The sequence below is a fragment of the Chenopodium album genome, chromosome 11 (genome assembly GCF_948465745.1).
Source record: "Chenopodium album chromosome 11, dcCheAlbu1.1, whole genome shotgun sequence".
NCBI lineage: Eukaryota > Viridiplantae > Streptophyta > Magnoliopsida > Caryophyllales > Amaranthaceae > Chenopodium > Chenopodium album.
The window spans coordinates 51,933,521-51,952,587 of NC_137844.1; the positions used below are offsets into that span (position 1 = coordinate 51,933,521).

The 19,067-nt window shown below is 34.0% G+C and overlaps 1 pseudogene; it reads left to right on the plus strand.

Moving 5' to 3' along the window:
* The first annotated feature begins 13,601 nt into the window (after window positions 1-13,601).
* Window positions 13,602-18,303, plus strand: LOC145566817 (transcription factor bHLH25-like; annotated as a pseudogene).
* The last annotated feature ends 764 nt before the right edge of the window (window positions 18,304-19,067 follow it).

Consider the following 19,067-nt stretch of genomic DNA (forward strand, 5'->3'; position numbering starts at 1 on the left):
AAGAGTTATTTATTTCTTTTTTAAAAAATCCTTATTTAAAAAAAATTAAAAATGAAAAAAAAAAATTACTTGAACAATAGGTACAAGTCAATTTGGCCTAATAGAATAGAATAAGGTTTAAAACTGGGATTATTGTGGAATAATCAAAAGATCGGATTATTAAAATTAGATCGCGCAAAGGTTGGATTATTATAAGGATGTTTTAAAAAATAACACAAAAAAAAACTCAAAATTTGATTATTAAAAAAAATATAAACTTTTATTATAACACCACAAAAAAAAAAAAAAATATATATATATTTTACCACCTCGTAACGAAATTTTAGATGGAATCCATTAGTGGGGCCATAACTGACACAAAGGGTTTGTTCTCTTCATCTTAATTTCAGTTCAGTTCCTAATTTCATTCTCTCATAAAATATTCATTTCGACTCAGTTCAGTTTAGCTGCAATCAGTTCAATTCAGTTCAAGTTCAGTTTAGCTCAGCTCATTTCAGTAAATCAGAACATGCCCAAAGTTAAATGCCTATTGATTTAAAAAAGTGTATTAATTAAAATAAAAAGAAAAATTAAAATAAAAAGAAAAAAACCCTAAACCCAAACCCAACCAGCTCCACCACTGGTACCACCTTCCCCAGCCGCGCCAACAACCTAACCCATGCCGCCGGCACCCCCAGCACCCACCAAAACCGTTGAAACTAGCCCTTACTCTCTTCCCTCTCCCCGAAAACCACCCCAGCTTCGCCTAGCGACACAACTCCAACCACAAATTCACATCGAGCAACCCCGCAACCACCTCCGCAGCCCTTACTCTCAGGAGATGTTCAGTACATATTGGGAATCAAGATCCACAAAATGAATCTTGAAGAATGATTGGAATGAATCGAGAGACTTATATTGATAAGGATCTTGACAAGTTCATGAAGCAAGAATCTAAGAGAGGATGTTTTCCCATGATTCATGGTAGTACGCTCAGTAAAACTCAGTGCTTTCAAAAGCTAATAGAGTTGAGTTGTATGGATAATGTACCTTATGCTTCTGCAGAAGGGTCCATTATATGTGCCATGACATGTACGAAGCAAGATATTACATATGACTTGTGCATGTGTAGCAGGTTTCAAGTAAATTCAGAATAAGCAGACTGAAAGTTGTAAAGAGCAAATCTTTGAGTACTTGAGAAGAACTAAAGGAATTTTTCTAGCTAATGGTGTTAAAAGTGAATAAGTTGTCAAAAGGTTATACGGATGCAAGTTTCCAAACAGGCAAGATGACTTTAGATGGTGATCTAAATGCATGTTTATGTCTGTATGAAGAAGGACAGTAAGCTTGAAAGAGTTCAAAGCAGAATACTGTTGCACACTCATTGTCAGAATATGTGTTTTAGCTACAGTAAGAGTATTTAAGGAGGAAGTTTGGATCAAATTGTCCTGTGACTAAAAGGACACCTTTGCTAAAACAAAGAAGCCAGGGTCACATCACAAATCCAAACAAATAGATATGAGATATCACCTCGTTTATGAGATCAATGACAGGCGAAATGTTATGATCCGCAAAGTTTTATTATGAGTGAGAAATCACTAAACCCCTTCCAAAGACTAAGATATGAGAGTCATATTAAAGACTTGGATTGAAGCAAGTTATGTAATTCAAGTTGTATGTGTTTTGAGAAAACTTGTTACATAAGGAATGCATCAATTTGCAGCATTATGTTTAAACAGAAATTATCATTTCTCTTATTTAATTATGGTTTTGGAAATTAAATAAAATGTCCAAAATATTTATGAATTGATGGGCTCATCAAGTTAATGACCTGATGAATGAAACCCCATAGGTGAACGAAATTCATATATTATTTAAGTTCCTAATTCGAAATCATTAAAGTGGACATGAATGATTTCAATAAATGGACTAGCATGTAAGATTGATTGGATAGCGCAGTTTCATGGGCTATAGGGGCATAGTGATGCTCGGTCAATCACTTGGATATGCATGAATGATGCATGATCGAACTATTGACCTACTTTGAAGTTCAAGTATAGAGCTTCCGGATATATTAGTGGATTCCTTTGACATGAGTGGAACATTGATTTCATTCAATGATTGATTTAACTGTGGTACACTCAAACGTCTACCCTTAACTGGAGATTATAAAGTGTGTTTCCCGGTTAATTCAAAAGTTGAGTGGGAGCTTTGGTTGCCACAAGATTGAATTGAGTCTACCTATTAAATTAAGAAATGTGCCATGGCCGCTTGAAGAGGGAGAATTCAGAAAATACGTGGCCGCGTTCAAATGCATTACTCAGTAATCATTTGGTTTTGTAATTCTAACTCAGATTTCAAGATACGATTTGTAGATTAATATGATCTCGACATGTGATGCAATCATATTATCAAATCGACACATATTGACTTAAGGAATTTGAATATTGCACACTTGTCTCAGACAAGTGGGAGATTGAAGGATTTATATCTTCGTCGTGTGCAATTACTAGATATATAAATGGATCAAATTATGGAGATAATTAAGTTCGTACATTTGGTCGTCGTTTTATCATAGCTAGAGGTACTAATGATCTTTGGACTAGTAAAATAGCTCAAAGCCCAATTGGACGGATCCTATAAGGCCACACAAAGGGTCTAGATCGGGCACGAGAGGACAAGGCCCATGATGGGCCTCATCCTCTAATATGGCCGGCCATGTACAGTAAGTTTGAGGGTTTTGGGCTTTCTAACCCTAGTCTAATTATAATGGGATTATAAACAGACTAGGTGCCTAGGGTTTGCTAAAAAAATGCAATTATCTGATCAGTGTGATCAAACCCTAATTACCAAACACGAGACCAATCCCTCTCAAACTCTCCTCTCTCTCACTGCTCTCTCCTCCTCCCTTACTCCAGTGTGGTGGTTCGTGGTGGTGGTGGATCGTGGTGGTCGGCTTAGTCCATTAAAGGTGGTGATCGCGGTTTTCCTCAATCACTCGACCAATCTAGTATTGGTGGACGGTTCGTTCGAAGCTCGTGGACTAAGTAAAGGAGCAACGCTTGGGGCTGTATTCTCTCCCTGATTTGTCAATCAATTGCTACGTGGAATTCACGCTTCAAAGGTGTGATTATGTGTCTTTTGTGTTATGCATGTGTTCTTGGGATTAGGTACTTTTATGAATATGATTCATGATTTTCCGCTACGTAGTACCTATAAACTCCTACAGTTAATATTCTATCTTATTCCTAATTATGTTAGGGTTAGGAATATATTTGTAACTATATATATTCTTCATATGTGAATGAGAAATACAAGCCATTTAATCATATTCTCTCTATATTTTGTCAAGGTATCAAGAGCTTAGGTTGAAAAATAAAATAAAATTCGTGAGGAACACAGAGGGACGTGAGAGATGGTGAAGGATGATGAGCAATCTCCACCACCACCGGTTGATCTAGATTATTATCTAGGGTCTAGTGATCATCCGGGAGTAGTCATAACCCCTGTGAAATTGAAGGGACCAAACTATGATGAGTGGGCTAAAGCAGTTCGACGCTCGATGATAGCAAAGTTCAAGTTTGGTTTCATTGATGGTTCAATATTAGAGCCGACTGATGCGGTGAAGAAGAAGCATTGGATTGCCGTAAACTCCATACTTGTTTCGTGGATTACAAATACCCTTGATGATGGCATACGTTCACAAATTGAAGATTTTGATATTGCTAGTGATTTGTGGAAACATCTCAAGCAACGATATTATGTGGTTAGTGGAACTCGCATTTGTCAGTTGAAACCACTACAAAAAAAGAGCCTATTTCCGATGGCTTAAATCCATCGAAAATTGCTCAAAATCCGCGGAAATATGATTTCCGGTGGTTTTCCGTCGAAAAATGGTTATCGAAAAGTCCTTCGTCGGAAATTTGCACTTTTCCGATGAACTTTTTCATCGGAAACTTCCTATGGCCAAGCTGTCGGAAATTTCCAATGGCCACTTTTCCATCGGAAAATTCCGATGGTCAGCCCAACGGAAATGACTGAAGAAAAAAATAAAAAAAAATTCCGCCACCTCCTCTTCCTCCACCCTAACCCTAAACCACCCATTCAACCGCCCATATATCTTCCTACCCTTAATTTGCAACCTAGAACAACCTAAACTCACTCACCCTAAACCACCACACTAATCCTACCACACCAACCACTTTTAAACCAAACCCAGCTCGGCCCACCCTCACGCAAACCCAACTAACCCACCACAACAACCACCGCAACAACTATGCCCTACAATGCAAAAAAATTCAAAAAAAAAATATATAAAAAAGAAAAAAAAACCACCACAAATTCACGCCCAACAACAATAATATACTGACATTAACGGCAACAACCACCAAAAAATTAACCAACCACAATAGAAAAAATTCAAAAAAAAAAAAGGGAAAAGAAACTCAAAAGCAACTAACATTAGAAGAAAGAAATTTACAAAAATAAACACTTACCTTCCAATTTCACCTCGAAATTGGCCTTAAAAACCTTGAATTTGTTTAAAACCTTATAAAAAAAAAGCTACGGCGGTATGACGATTGAAGAATGACATTGAATTGGATAAGAGTAAAGAAAGAGAATGAGAAGAAAGGAGAAGGAGGGGGAATGAGAAGAAGAGAACACTGAGAAGGAGAGAGAATAGGAGAGTAGAGGAGGAGAGAGAATAGAAGAGGGGAAATGAGAAGAAAGAAAGTATGGGGCAGCTAGAAGGGTAAGGAGGCGTATATAATTAGGGTTCTCCACTTTTTTTTTTAATTAAATTAATTTCCGATGGTTTATTTCATAAAAGCCATCGGAAATTTCCGATGGCTTTTAAAACCGTCGGAAACTTTGTTTTTTCCGATGGTTTTAGGCAATCGGAAATTTTTTATGGCTTTTAAAATCATCGAAAATTTTCTATGGCTTTTAAAATCAACGAAAATTTTATATTTTTCGATGGTTTGAAAAACCATCGGAAATTTCCTATGGATTAAGCCATCGGAAATATGATTTCCGATTCATTTTAAGACCATCGGAAATTTCCAATGGCTTGATCCATCGAATTTTTTAAAATACCATCGGAAATTTCTGATGGCTTTTAAAACCATCAAAAATTACGTATTTTCCGACGGTTTTAGGTGGCCATCGGAAGTAATCCATCGAAAATAGGGCGTTTTCTTATAGTGAACAATCGTTGGGAGAATGCAAACAGACATCAACCGAGTCTGTGACGGATTATTTTGGTCGTTTGTCAAAAATTTGGAAGGAATTGGTGCAATATCGTCGTGTTCCACAATGTTCTTGTACTCTTTGTAAGTGCAACATCATCACACTGCAGGTCACATACATTCGAGAGGAGGACTATCTTCATTATTTTTTGATCGGTCTTGTTGATCCGTATGAGGCAATTCGAGCTCAATTATTAGCTCTGTCACCTTTGCCCCTTGTTGACAATGCTTATCAAACAGTGATAAACACCGAGAGATTACGGGTTCGAGATGGAAAACCAGAGGAGAATGTGATGACATTTAAGGTTGAGTCTCGTACGAAAGAAGAACCCGAAGATGGAGAACGTCCGTTTTGCACTCATTGTAACCGTATAGGGCATTGAAAAAAGGGGTGTTTTCATATTATTGGCTTTCCGGAAGGATGGGATGAGAATAGAAAAGGAGGACGAGGTCGTGGAAGGGGTCGCTCTAGTACTCGTGGAGGTAAAGGAGGCTATGGTCGTGGTGCTTCGTCGTCCGGATCACCTGCTGCTCGGGCTAATGCAGTCCAAGAAGGGGCGAATTCCACTTCTGGGGGCGCAACATCCTCACAAACTAATCCTACTCAAGGTCTTGTAGGAGTTTCAACAGAGCAAGTACAACAAATCATCGATATTCTTAAGCCACGGTTGGAAGGTAATACAAATGTATTATGGATTGTGGATACAGGAGCCTCTAATCATGTCACTAATGACATATTACTCATGAGAAATGTCAAGACAATACAGAATTGTCCGGTGGGCTTGTCGGATGGTCAAACGGTGAAAGCGAATCAATTGGGTTCGGTCACTTTGGATGGTGGTTTGGTGATTGATAATGTTTTATTTGTGCCTAATTTGAATTATAACCTAATTTCTGTTACTCAACTCAGTGATGAGTCGCAATGTACAATTCAATTCACTAACAAAATTTGTGTTATTCAGGACCAGTTGACGAGGACGGTGATTGGTGTGGGTAAAAGACAAGATGGACTTTATTTTTTCCGAGGTGTGCCGCAAGTGAAGGTGCTAGCAGTGAATTGTGTGGCGGATCTTTGGCATCAACGTATGGGACATCCGTCGGAAAGAGTTTTGAAGTTACTTCCTCCTGTGAGTAACTTAGTTAGGAAAAATAAAAATGTTTGTGATGTATGCCCACGTGCAAAACAAACTAGGGATAGTTTTCCTATTAGTGAGAATAATGCTAGTAATTTGTTTGAGTTAGTTCATATTGATTTGTGGGGTCCATATAAAGTGCATTCGTCGTACGGGGCGAAGTATTTTTTAACAATTGTTGATGATTACTCTAGAGGTGTTTGGATTTATTTAATTCGCAATAAAACTGAGGTTGAATCTACTTTTCTCAATTTTATTGCTTTAATTAAACGCCAATTTGATAGACTTATCAAGGTTGTTAGAAGTGATAATGGTACTGAGTTTAATCATGTTCAAGATTATTTTGTTAAAAATGGGATTATTTTTTAGTCATCTTGTGTAAGTACCCCTCAACAAAATGGGAGAGTTGAGAGAAAACATCAACATATTCTTGCCACTGTCACCTTCTAATTGACTCTATTATTTTTTAAATACTTTAAAAAATAATTAAAAACAAAAAACAAAAATAATTTAAAAAAAACAAAAAAATTTAAGGAAAACAACAAAAAAATTAAAAAATCTCCCAAAACCAGCCTTGCACGGCCACCCCCTTCGTCGCCCCAACCCCGCCCTTGCCAGACCGAAACCACCCGCCACCCCTGAACGACCACCTCCGTCATCCCTTACCCTCTTCCCCGGCCCCTATATCAAACCCCTTCCCTGCTACCCCCATTAATTTCAAGCTTGGGTTTCAATGGGGTTTTGATCCGGCGGGATTTCGGTCCGACACAGTGGGTTTTGGTGTGGCTAGGTGGTATTCTGAGGTTAGGGTAGGTTTTTAGTGTGAGAGTGGGGGTATTAGGGGTGGCTTGTTGGGAAATCAGGGTGTGAAGGTAGGGTTTTAGAGGTGGTTGGGTGGGTTTCAGGATGGGGGTTGAGTTTTCGGCGTTTGTGGGTAGTGTTTGGTGTGAGGGTGGGTGAGGGGCAACTATTCAAGGAGGTGGTGCTATGGTAGTTAGGGTGATGATGTGGTGGTGGTGATGGATGGGTGGTGGTCATGGTGGTTGACATGGATGAAGGAGGTGAGGTGGGAGAAGAGGGATAAAAAAAATAAAAAAATAAAAAAAAAAAAAAAACTAACTTGTAAAACATATTTAAGGTAAAAAGGCTCATTTTGAGAAGATGGAGCATAAAGGTGGAATTTTTTTTTCCACAGTACGCAAAGGTAGGGTTGTTTTGAGAAAATGAGCCAAAGGTGGGATTATTAGTTTCATTTTTTTTTTAATAAAAATTAATGTTAACATGTTTTTGTGTTTTTACAACCCCTCCCCCCCCCCCCCCATTTTATTCAAATAAATACGTTCTCTTTTGTCCTTAAAAAAGTGTTGCCCGAATAGAGAATACTGTATATAAGGAAGATTTCTCCTTTTTTTTGTTTGGGTGGTAATTTCAAAATATGTGTTTTTAATGGGTAGGGGCGAGCTACATTGGTATACACCGGTTCATGTGCATCACCAGCCAAAAAAAAAAAAAAGTTCAATCAATAAATAATCGATCTCTTAGATGCTAGGAGTATCACCGGGGACTGCTTTCTTCTTTACTTCCGCTATTTTGTTTTTTAATTAAAAGAGACAGGTTATTATGAATAACAAGTCTCTTAGATGCCAAGTCGTATCACTCCTTGTTACTTTTTTTTAAAATAAAATTAAAAGAGACCGGTTATACTAACAACCGGTCTCTAATGTTATTTTACTTTTTTTTTTTTTTTTTTTTTTTTTTGCTATTATTTAGAGTAATGGGTGTGTACTATTTGTTTGTCACTTGTTATTTGTAATATTTTCGGCTTGTAAGATGGATTTTTTAAATAATATAGGTTTTTTTTTTTTTGAAGAAAATATAGTAAGTACTATTTGGTTGTAATATGGATTTTTGTGTCCTATTTTTGGATTGAAATCAATTTAGTTGTAATACAAGTTTTTAATATACTTTTGAATTGAAATCAATTACTCGTATGAACTAGACACGAAAAAAAAAATTATTTTTACATGTGATCAATAATTGATGGTAAACAAAATTTGTTTATGTGGGGCTATAATCGTCTTTTCAAGTACCAGTGGAGGGGTGCATGCGTCTTTTCATGTACTAGTTGAGGGGTACATGTGTAATTTCCTCACCAAACATTAAATGCAAGTTGCAAATAGTAATTGGACAGCTTACCAAAAGTACTGAATAAATGACCACGTCTTTTCAATATATTTACAGAAATGTCACCAAATTAATAAAAATTCGTTTATATGGCAGATAAACTTGTATTTGCCGTTCGGAAAATCCTGGATCCGTCACTATTAATAGGTGGTAAAATACAAAATTTTCTTTATTCAATTATAAAAATTAAAACCAAAATAAGATTCTCTTTAAGTTGATTTCATTTATCATCATTGTTGTGAATATGATTACAAGAACACCATTTAAACATGGACTCTTGATTTATGTCACGTAGTAGTTGGTATGTCTTTCAAAATCATCTTAATTTTCTACTTAACATAAATGGAGAAAGTTGCTTGTATCTATGTTACTCTTTAAAGAGAACACTTTTTTTGGTTGGGAATTTGCCCTTTTCAAAAATACCCTTTTCAAAAATACTTATTTACTACAAAACTATAATCTTTTAAAAAAATAGAAAAAAGAAAAAAAACTGCCAAGAATATAGTGGTGTGAGATTTAAAAAATTAAAATAAAAAAAAAATAAAAAAAAAAAAAAAAACAGAAAAAAAAACCTACCAAAAACAAATTATACTGCATAAGCATAACTACCAAAAAGTTTGATAAAAATATCCTTTTATTCTACCTTAATTATTTCTCATATAAGATCAAAACCGTCGCAATCTCATCAAATTTGGGTGACTCAATTTCTCCTCTATCAAGTATCAAATACATATTAGGTAAATTTACATTTATTGTCTCTATATATCCGAAAAATAACAATGCAAATCTAAAATCAATTCAATTTCTTATTAAATAAAATGCTTACTGATGATTATTTTTATTCAAATTTCCATCGATATGGAATTTTTTTTTTTTTTGAGAGATCGATATGGAATTTATGTTGTACGTTTATTGTATTTTTTTTCCACTCTCTTTTGGTGTGTTTGGTTATGATTTTTTTTTCCTCTCATTAAATTGAATAATTACAAGCAATAAAGTTTTTTTACCAAGTCTTAACTTCGACAAATTTGTTGCACTTGATTATGGGTGGTGTATGTTTTCAATCATTCTTTAATATGGGGTATGCTTAATTATTAGTGTTTTTTCTTAATTTGATTATGAGTACATACATATATATATATATACATATATATATATATACATACATACATATATATATACATACATACATATATATATACATACATATATATATATATACATACATATATATATATATATATATATATATATATATATATATATATATATATATATACCTTTGAAAAAAAAAAGTTGGTAATGTTTAATGTATATAATTTCTTGCTTTTAACTATTGTTTTCCTATATATCTATTACTAATGCAATATGTGTTCTTATCTCTTAATTTATGAGATACAGGTTAAAATTATATGATCATTAATGACATCAATTTGCTCATTGGTATTTGTGACTTTTAATTAGGCAGGATGATCCATGGCGGTCTTCGACTTAATCTCAACATTTCTACTTTTTTTTTTTATGCATAATACAATTGGTATGTTGAAAATTACTGATTTAGACTCCAACAAAATGTAAATTATATGAATTTGCGAACTTGAAAATCGTGCACGCATTGCGTGCGCTTCCGAGCTTGTGTGAATAAACGACACTTTGATAACAAAAAAGACAAAAAAAAACATGTGAATGTGATGTGCTGTTGTCTAGCTAAAGTACTGTATAAATGTATAATACTTGTATAGTTTCCTCGTGTTATAGGAAGTAGTCTACATATACAATGATTACTTATTGTCCTTCAAAGCCCAAATAATGCAAGAGTTATATTGTGATATACTCCCTTCGTGTTTAAATAAATGTAACATTTTGACTTTTACGGAATTTTAGGAATTGAAGGTTAGTTGAGGGGCGGAGGGAGGGGGGTATAAGATGGGACAACTATCCCCTCAACTTAAATAAAATAGGTTTTTCTCAAAAAAAATTATTTAATCATTTTTTCAATTATTTTTTTTATCTTTTTCTTTTTCTAACTTGTACTTATTATATAAAGAATTTATTTTGTAAACATCATTAGTTAATTTACTACTCTATAGAGTTCATACTATATTTTCTACCGTGATCATACAGATTAATTTCTAATTGTTTGAATGATAATATTTTATATATATATATATATATATATATATATATATATATATATATATATATATTAGATTATTACTTGAGGGGTTTTTTTTTAATTAAAATTTAAATCCCACACTTGAATTAGATATTATAGAAATTTGTTATTATTTTAGAATATCTAGGTTTTTTGGTTGTTAACTTATCAATTATTTAAGTTGTTTGATAATTTGATGGTAAAATATGATAAATTGATGGTAAAATACGGTAATGGAATATGATTCATGACAGACCACATGATATACCTGATTCAAACTAGTCTAAGACAACATGAAAACAAATTGATCTTCAAAAGTTCCCATTAAAAAGAATGAAATCTCAAGAAAATCATCATTTTTTTTCAACTACTTAACTATTTAATTTACGTGTCAAGTATTTAAAAACCTGAAGTCCTGAACTTCTGCTATATAATTAGTTTTTTTTCCTAACATTATATTTTTGCCACATCATGCAATGTATTCGATTTGCCCCCCGTTGGTTTGAGATTCCTGGTTTCGCCATTGATTAGTTGAATTCGTTAAAATAATAAGTAGTGGGGTATAAGTTTAAGAAGAGAAAAGAAAGTAAGGGGTTTTGTGGAGAACAAAGTTATTAGAATATTACTAAAAAAAATAGAGAGAATATTTATTATTTAAAAATGAAAAGAAATTACTATAAAAGGAAACTTTTTGTTTATTTAAACAGGCTAAAAAAGGAAATCATTTCTTTTATTTAAACAAACGGCTGGAAAAGGAAAACGTTTCATTTATTTAAACACAAATGGAATAAATGCACATTGTCATATGATATAATATCATATGAGATATTATTGTAATACTAAGAGTTTTGTGATAATTCTGGAAAATATCTGGTAAAAAGATATGTGTGATCTATTGTGATAGATTTAGGAAGTTAAGATATTTAGGAATATTAAGGTTAAATTTCCTATTGTCTATATATACTAGGTGTAAATCCCGTGCGTTTGTATTTTTTTTTTTTTTTTGTAATTATTATTATTATTATTATTATTATTATTATTATTATTATTATTATTATTATTATTATAAGTAACAAAAACCTACAAAGTCAATCGATTTACAAGAAATTAGTGGGGAGCCGAGATACAATTTGGGCCTTACTCCTCTAGCCATAGCGAACCCGATTCCGCTGAAAATGTAAGCAACTGCACAAGCCCCTATACCCTGAGTCCTTGCGAACACCTGAACCCGCTTAGCAACACAACAACATCCTTCTCTAATTCCCCCAATGAAGAAAAGGAGAAGGGAAGAAAATTATAGCCAATAGCCCTGCAATGCGCTCCATACTTGTCTCGTTTCCGCTCAGCAGCAACCGACACAACACGACCAAGAACAAAGTCAGACCACCCTGATTGTGTTAAGGAGAAGACCCCATCAAGTAAACACACACATCAAGGCCTCTATCCCAAGAATAAAGCAACACATTTGCAGGTCGAAGAGCCCCATCATTTCCTCCGGCCAAACCAATGCGCGTTAACCCATCAAGTAAACACACACATCAAGGCCTCCAGTCTTGCAGAAATCCAGGAGCGAAAACAAATATCAATAAGGGTAACGTGAACAACATTATGCCAATGTTTAATACCCACCATCCCAGCATAGGACACTGCATGATCCCCAATAATATCCCTATCAAAAGCTCTTGAGCAAGCGAAACACGGTGCCGAAACGAAGAATAATGGAATACCCAACCGGTAGCAAAGAACAAAATGGTAAGCCTTACTATTCATAGTTTGACCCAACCCGATATTAAGACCGCTCGCAACAGACAGAAGTGTGATCCCCTTGATGGGATTTCCATAAGGCAACCTGACGCGGAGATAAAGAGAAAGTGGATGTTGAAGAATCAGTAACCTTTGCGAAATATATATCTGCTAATTTCTTCATGAGTTTGGGGGCAGCAATAAGACTAGAGTTACTCAAAAGATCAGTCTCCACATTCCTATTAAAAAGACTAAGGGCATCATCGAAGGTCGGTCCCGGACCAACAATACCAGAATCGTGAAGAAGCGTAGCCTGAAGACTAGTAGAGTGCAAACGCGATGCAAGGAAAGCATAGTGCCGAACATCACCCGCTGAATAAACACCAAGTCCTCCATAAGTAAAAGGTAAAATGGCAAGCCACCATTGACAATCACCAAAATCAGGCCTTGAAGCAGTTACAATGCGCCTCAAAGAAGCCCGTAGGGCCACATCAAAAGAAATGTGTGCCGCTTCAAAAAGACGAAGGGGACAAATGTGCATAGCAAAGTAGAGTTTTGAAACCCCAATACAAGCACGAAGTAGCTTAGTAACAACTCACATTAGGGATTATCAAGCTTAGCAACATCATCCATTAGCACAATGGTATTCGACACTCTCTGAGAAACAAGCTCACCGCAGAAAGAGGAATCTGCACTAACAGGACTACAAAGCAACTTAACACCATGCACAGGACGAGCAATATCTAGAGGAAAGACACCAATGAGACGACTATGTGATTATTATTATTATTATTATATCTTAAAAATAGACAAAGTCATACGACCTACAAAAAATTAGTGGGAAGCCGAGATACAATCCGGGGCCCCACTCCTCTAGTTATAGCAAATTCTATCCCAGTGAAGATATGAGCTGCAACACGCGCTCCAATGTCCTGAGTCTTCAAGAACTTCTGGATCCACTTCAGTAATGCAACAGCCTCCTTTTCTAAATCGCTTTGTTGTTTATTCATGTTATTTTTTTGACAGAAATTTGTTTAATAATTTTGGTTATAAGTGTAATTATTTTATGATATTGCTAACTATAATGTCTTTATCTAATAACTTATGTACAAAAACAAGTTGTAGAGATTTTTATAAAAATTGTAATTGTATGATTATATGCAGCGTACATTTACATGGAAAAAAGAGTATGATTCTAAGACAAGAATGGATTTGAAAGGAAAGGTATGTCTCGACTTAAGGACACATTGAACAAGGCTCCCAAGATACCTCCTCATAAGAAAATCAAATGGATGTCTGAACAAGTGTAAAGACAAGGAGTTTGTGCTTCGTTCTGATCAAGTTAGGGCTAATCGTTTATCTAGGAAAACTCTAGAACAGTTCGACCTTGGCCATCGCCAAGGTAGCATTTCCACAATTGAGTTCGCCGAAAGATTGGTAAGTTCCCCTTCTCCACTTTGATTTCCTCTTTAACATTTACATTCTAATAATAATTTTGAATTCTAATGATTATATTTAATTGAAGGCAAGTATTAATTATGGAGTTTTACCTACTGCTGCTGATGTTTGTGAGAAGACACATTCAGTTGAACTAGCTGATGGATAGACATTGTTGATAGGTGACAAAGCAAATGTCACCTTGTTAAGTGCCTAACAACTATAAGTATAAAGATTTTTCTCTTAGGATATGTTTGTCTAGTGGGTTTTTGATTTTGCGTTAAATCAAACGTAAAATTGACATTTTATATGTTTTTGCTTCAACTAGTTTTTGGAGGGTTATTTATTGTAACTAATTGACATGTTATCTGATGCTATTGCTACTAGTAGTCAAATAAGTTTAATTTGGATAGCTTTATTTTTTTATTTTTATTGATTAATAAGTATATATCCTAATAAATCCCATTAAAGTGATGATGATATAGGAATGTATAATACTGAACATTGGATGCTCAAGAGATAATCTGTACTTCTATTCCACCTTATTTCACTATAAGCATATAGGTTGTCTTGTACACATGTTAGTAATATGATATTAACTTTTTGAATTGTCTCAATATATATATATATATATATATATATATATATATATATATATATATATATATATATATATATATATATATATATATATATATATATATATATAAACTTTTTGAAGAGTAACTTTGGTGTAATTGATTATGAGTAGTGCAAATTTTTTTTAGGCTATCAGAAAGTTTTTTTTAAGGCTTAAGGTGTATTATTATCTATGCCCTCTTAATATACGAACAATTCTATTTTTCTCTTTTGCTTTCTTGAATGAGATAGTGCACCTAGTACTATATTACTAGGTAGACATTCAAATGTTAAAACTCATGGTTAAAACTCATGGGTATCTTATTAAGAATAATCAATTTAAGATAGAAAGTTATCTAGAATGTGACGAATTTTTCTATGAAAATTAAATAAGTACAAGCGAAAGCAAAGTTATAATTAGAACCTTATAATGAGCATTTTGTTGTATTATTGGTTGATTGAGATTAAATTTATACTAGTAAGTAATTGAACTAATAGGACAAAAGAAGATTGTATTGTATATTGGACAAAAGTGTTAAGTACATGTGACCTGCTAGCTACTTGCCTAAGAAAGTGCTTAATTTGAGCTTAGTGGAGTGTTATGATATAAAATGAAACTAATTAACTTATGTTCTCTTTTAAAGTATTTAGCTAATTTGGTTATTAAGATAAAGTAATTATGGTATTTAATGATATCAATTTTAATTTGTGATTTAATGCAGCTTTTGTTTGAAGCCACACCCTACTATTGGAGGTATAATCCAATATAGAAAGGATACTCTGTCAAAATTTTCACTATATAATTTTTAAATTTATGTTAAATTTTGTGTGGTTTGATTTGAAATAATTTATCTTTATATTTTGTATGTTGTGATATTGAGATATTTACTTATTATATAATTATTTAATGCAGACATGACTCTAAGTAAAGAAATTATTCCCTTGAATTATGCAATTATGTTTGACGGTTTTCTAAAAAATCAAAAAAATTTAAATAAGGCAAAACTATTTATGAATTATTTTTTACTTTAATGTTAGATTACAAATATTCTTCTTTTCTTATTTTATGTGATTGATTCCATATGGGACTATCATATTGAAACGGAGGGAATATTATGATAATGTAAATAAGGAATTAATATTAGACTAAGGTATATTAGACTTTACAAATATTCTAGCTATGCGTGTAGATTATATACCACTTAACAATTATATTAGACTAAGGTATATCTATACAAATATTCTATGCGTATTGATTTTATGACCTATTGATTATATTCAATGTATATTAAAAATATTTTACCTTACTTAGGAGATATTTTAGATTTGATATATATTTTAAATAAAATTATAGAGAAACACATAAAGTATGAGATATTTTATAATTTTTTTAAAAAAAAATAAAAAAAAAATTGGAGGGAAAATGACAGAACTTATTTTAATATCATAATACTCCCTCCGTTTACCTTAGTCTAATATTAATTCCTTATTTACCTTATTTTAACCCCTCCAATTTCCGATATCAGTGAAAAACACGACAATGGGCTTGTTTGGTAAATGTCTTTTCATTGGCTTTTGATTGGATTTTGGCTTTTGGTTTTTTTATTTGGTTAAATATCCAAAATTTGTGTTTGGTTAATGGCTTTTTCAACCAGCTGAAAAGCTGGCTTTTAAGCCAAAATGAAAAAGCTACTTGGAGTAGCTTTTGGCTTTTGGCTACCTAAGTTACTAATAACATCCAATAGCCAATTTTACCAAACATGTTTTTAGACTAATAAAAAGTCAAACAGCCAACAAAAAGGCCAATACAAACAGCCAGTCAAACCAGCCAATCAAACCAGCCGACAACCAACAGCCAGCAGCCAATTGCCAAACAAGGCCAATAACAATAACAATAACAATTAGAAAAATGATAACGATAATAACATTGTAAGCTCCAATAATGTTCAAGAGAGCCAACCGTCTAAAACTAAGCAAAAGGTGAAGAAGCAAGCAGTGAATACGAGTGATGGCCCAAAGAAGAAACGACAGCCAAGCCAAGTGCAAGAACACATTATCGCCGAGAGGAAGCGTCGTGAATTGCTTAGCCAGATGTTCATTTCACTCTCTGCCATCGTTCCCGGCCTTAAGAAGGTGCGTGCACAAATTATTGCTAAACACCGCCAACAAAAATGATCACCACCGCCAACATTTGGTGTGAATGGATAATCGCACCCTTACTACTTCACCAACTTTTCATCCTCCCGGCAACCCACAACCCCTTCCAACCGGCGACCCACAACCCGTTTTGATAGACGACTCGCCACACCCCCCTCTATGACGACCTACCACCTTCTCTGGCCAGTGAGAAGGTGGTGTTTTTTTTTTTATTTCAAACAACCACGGTAATCGGTCTTGGGCTTCGATTATCGCGCACCTTAATTGATTCCATGGTAACCGATTTTGGGCTCCGATTACCACGCACGATAACTGGTTTTGGGCTTCGGTTGCCGACAAAGAGGGAAGGTGGTGGGTCGCCAGTCAGGGTGGTGGTGGTGGTCGTCATCGCCGGTCAGAATGGTGGTGGTGGTCGTCGTCTCCGGTTAATGTGGTGGTGTCGTGGTGGTGTTAGTCGTCAATTAGGGTGGTGGTATCAAGGTGTTAGTGATTGGTGGCAAGAGCAAAAATAGTAGTGAAGTACTAAGGGCATGGTTGTCCATTTACACTAAATGTTGGTGGTTTTGATCATTTTGAATGGCGGTATTTAACACCCCCCATTTTCACCGTTATTTTTATTTGAAAAAGAAAAGATACATAGGAAGTTAAGACAGTTTTTTTCAAAACTATAATGTAAATGAATAGAAATAAATAAATTTATTAAACAAAAAAAAAATTAACCAGTTCAACAAGTAACCGATTATTGGGATTGAAGAAAGAAAACAACCGCCAAAGTTAGGATTATTCTAGAATAATCCAAAGTTGAGATTATTAGAAGAAAATGGAGCAAAGTTGGGATTATTATTTACAATTTTTCCTAGAAAAAAAAAAATAAATTTATTACCTAAGAAAGGATTAATATCATGGTGCGCCTCTATGAAGTGACATAAGTAATGAAATAGCATAACCTGTTGCTCTATTGCCTTTTATTTATTTATTTTTACGAAGTGTTTATGTTTTTCCAATATGTTATGATTAAAGATTTAATGACTGAAATATAAGTTGTGAAAATGGTTATACATATAGATAAAACATCGATCTTAGGAGAGGCAATCGAACATATGAAGGAACTTCAAGAGAAAGTCAAGGTACTTGAAAGTGAGGTTACAAAGAAGACTGTAGAGTCCGTGGTACTTTTCAAGGGCATTGCCGATGATAATGTTTCCTCTTCGTCGACTATGGAGGACTATTGTGGAAACGGTAGTAGTGGCGTTAGCGATGATGATGGAGGTAATAATAATAATAGTAGTGACTCATTTTTGGGAATTGAAGTAAAGGTATTGGAGAAGACAATTCTCTTAAGAGTCTACCGTGAAAAACGAAAGGAGATATTGGCCAAGTTATTAGCCGAGGTAGACAAGCATCATTTGGTCATTACTAATTTTAGTGTCATACCATTTGAGAACTTAGCCCTAAACATTACCATTGTTGCGCAGGTAATTCACCTCTTATAGACTAAAATGCGTATTCTTATCTTGATAAATTATTTTTGTTAAATTTAAATTAATGAAATTTTCATACGATGTTACATTCATTATTGCTGATGGAAAGGGGGTTCAACAAGAATTTAAGAGATTTTGCTACAACTTTTCGCAATGCCCTTCATTAAGCTAGCTACGTACCAACGTTCTTCCATGCATATAGAACGTGAATGAGTACTCCTCATAGTTTAGTTAGCTATAACTTGTTTTTGGATATATTTTTGAAATATCTTTGTAGTTTATTAATCATCTGAATTTTACTGAATAACGGACTAATAAGAAGTTTATGCAGGACATGGTTGCATACACTTTTTAATAAGTTAAATGAAGCATTGTTAATATTATTGTCAAGTCAAAATTATATGATTATATGAATATGATGATGAAGTTAAGTAATGAAGCCTATTATTTCAATTTTTTATCGGTTTGATAAATTAGAGAGGAAAATAGAATCGAATAGCTTGTCCTTCTCATTCATGTCAATATGACTATATAATGTTTACAATCATCTCCTCTAGAATCAAAAGATATCCTAGAATATTAGGATATTAACTAAATATCTCAAGATAATATTTGCTAAATATATCCTCACATAAATAGAAGATACGATAATATCAATCATAATATATGATATCTCATTACCCCCCTCAAGTTGGAGCATGAGGATTCGAAATGCCCAACTTGGAAAGAAGATTATCAAACTGAGATTTCTCGAGAGCTTTAGTAAAAATATCCGCAAGTTGAGAATTTGTCGCAACATGTTGAGGAGAAATTAAGCCATCAATAACAGCATCACGAACAAAATGACAGTCCACCTCAATGTGCTTGGTCTGTTCATGAAAAACCGGATTCTTAGCTATATGCAGAGCTGACTGACTATCACAAAATAATT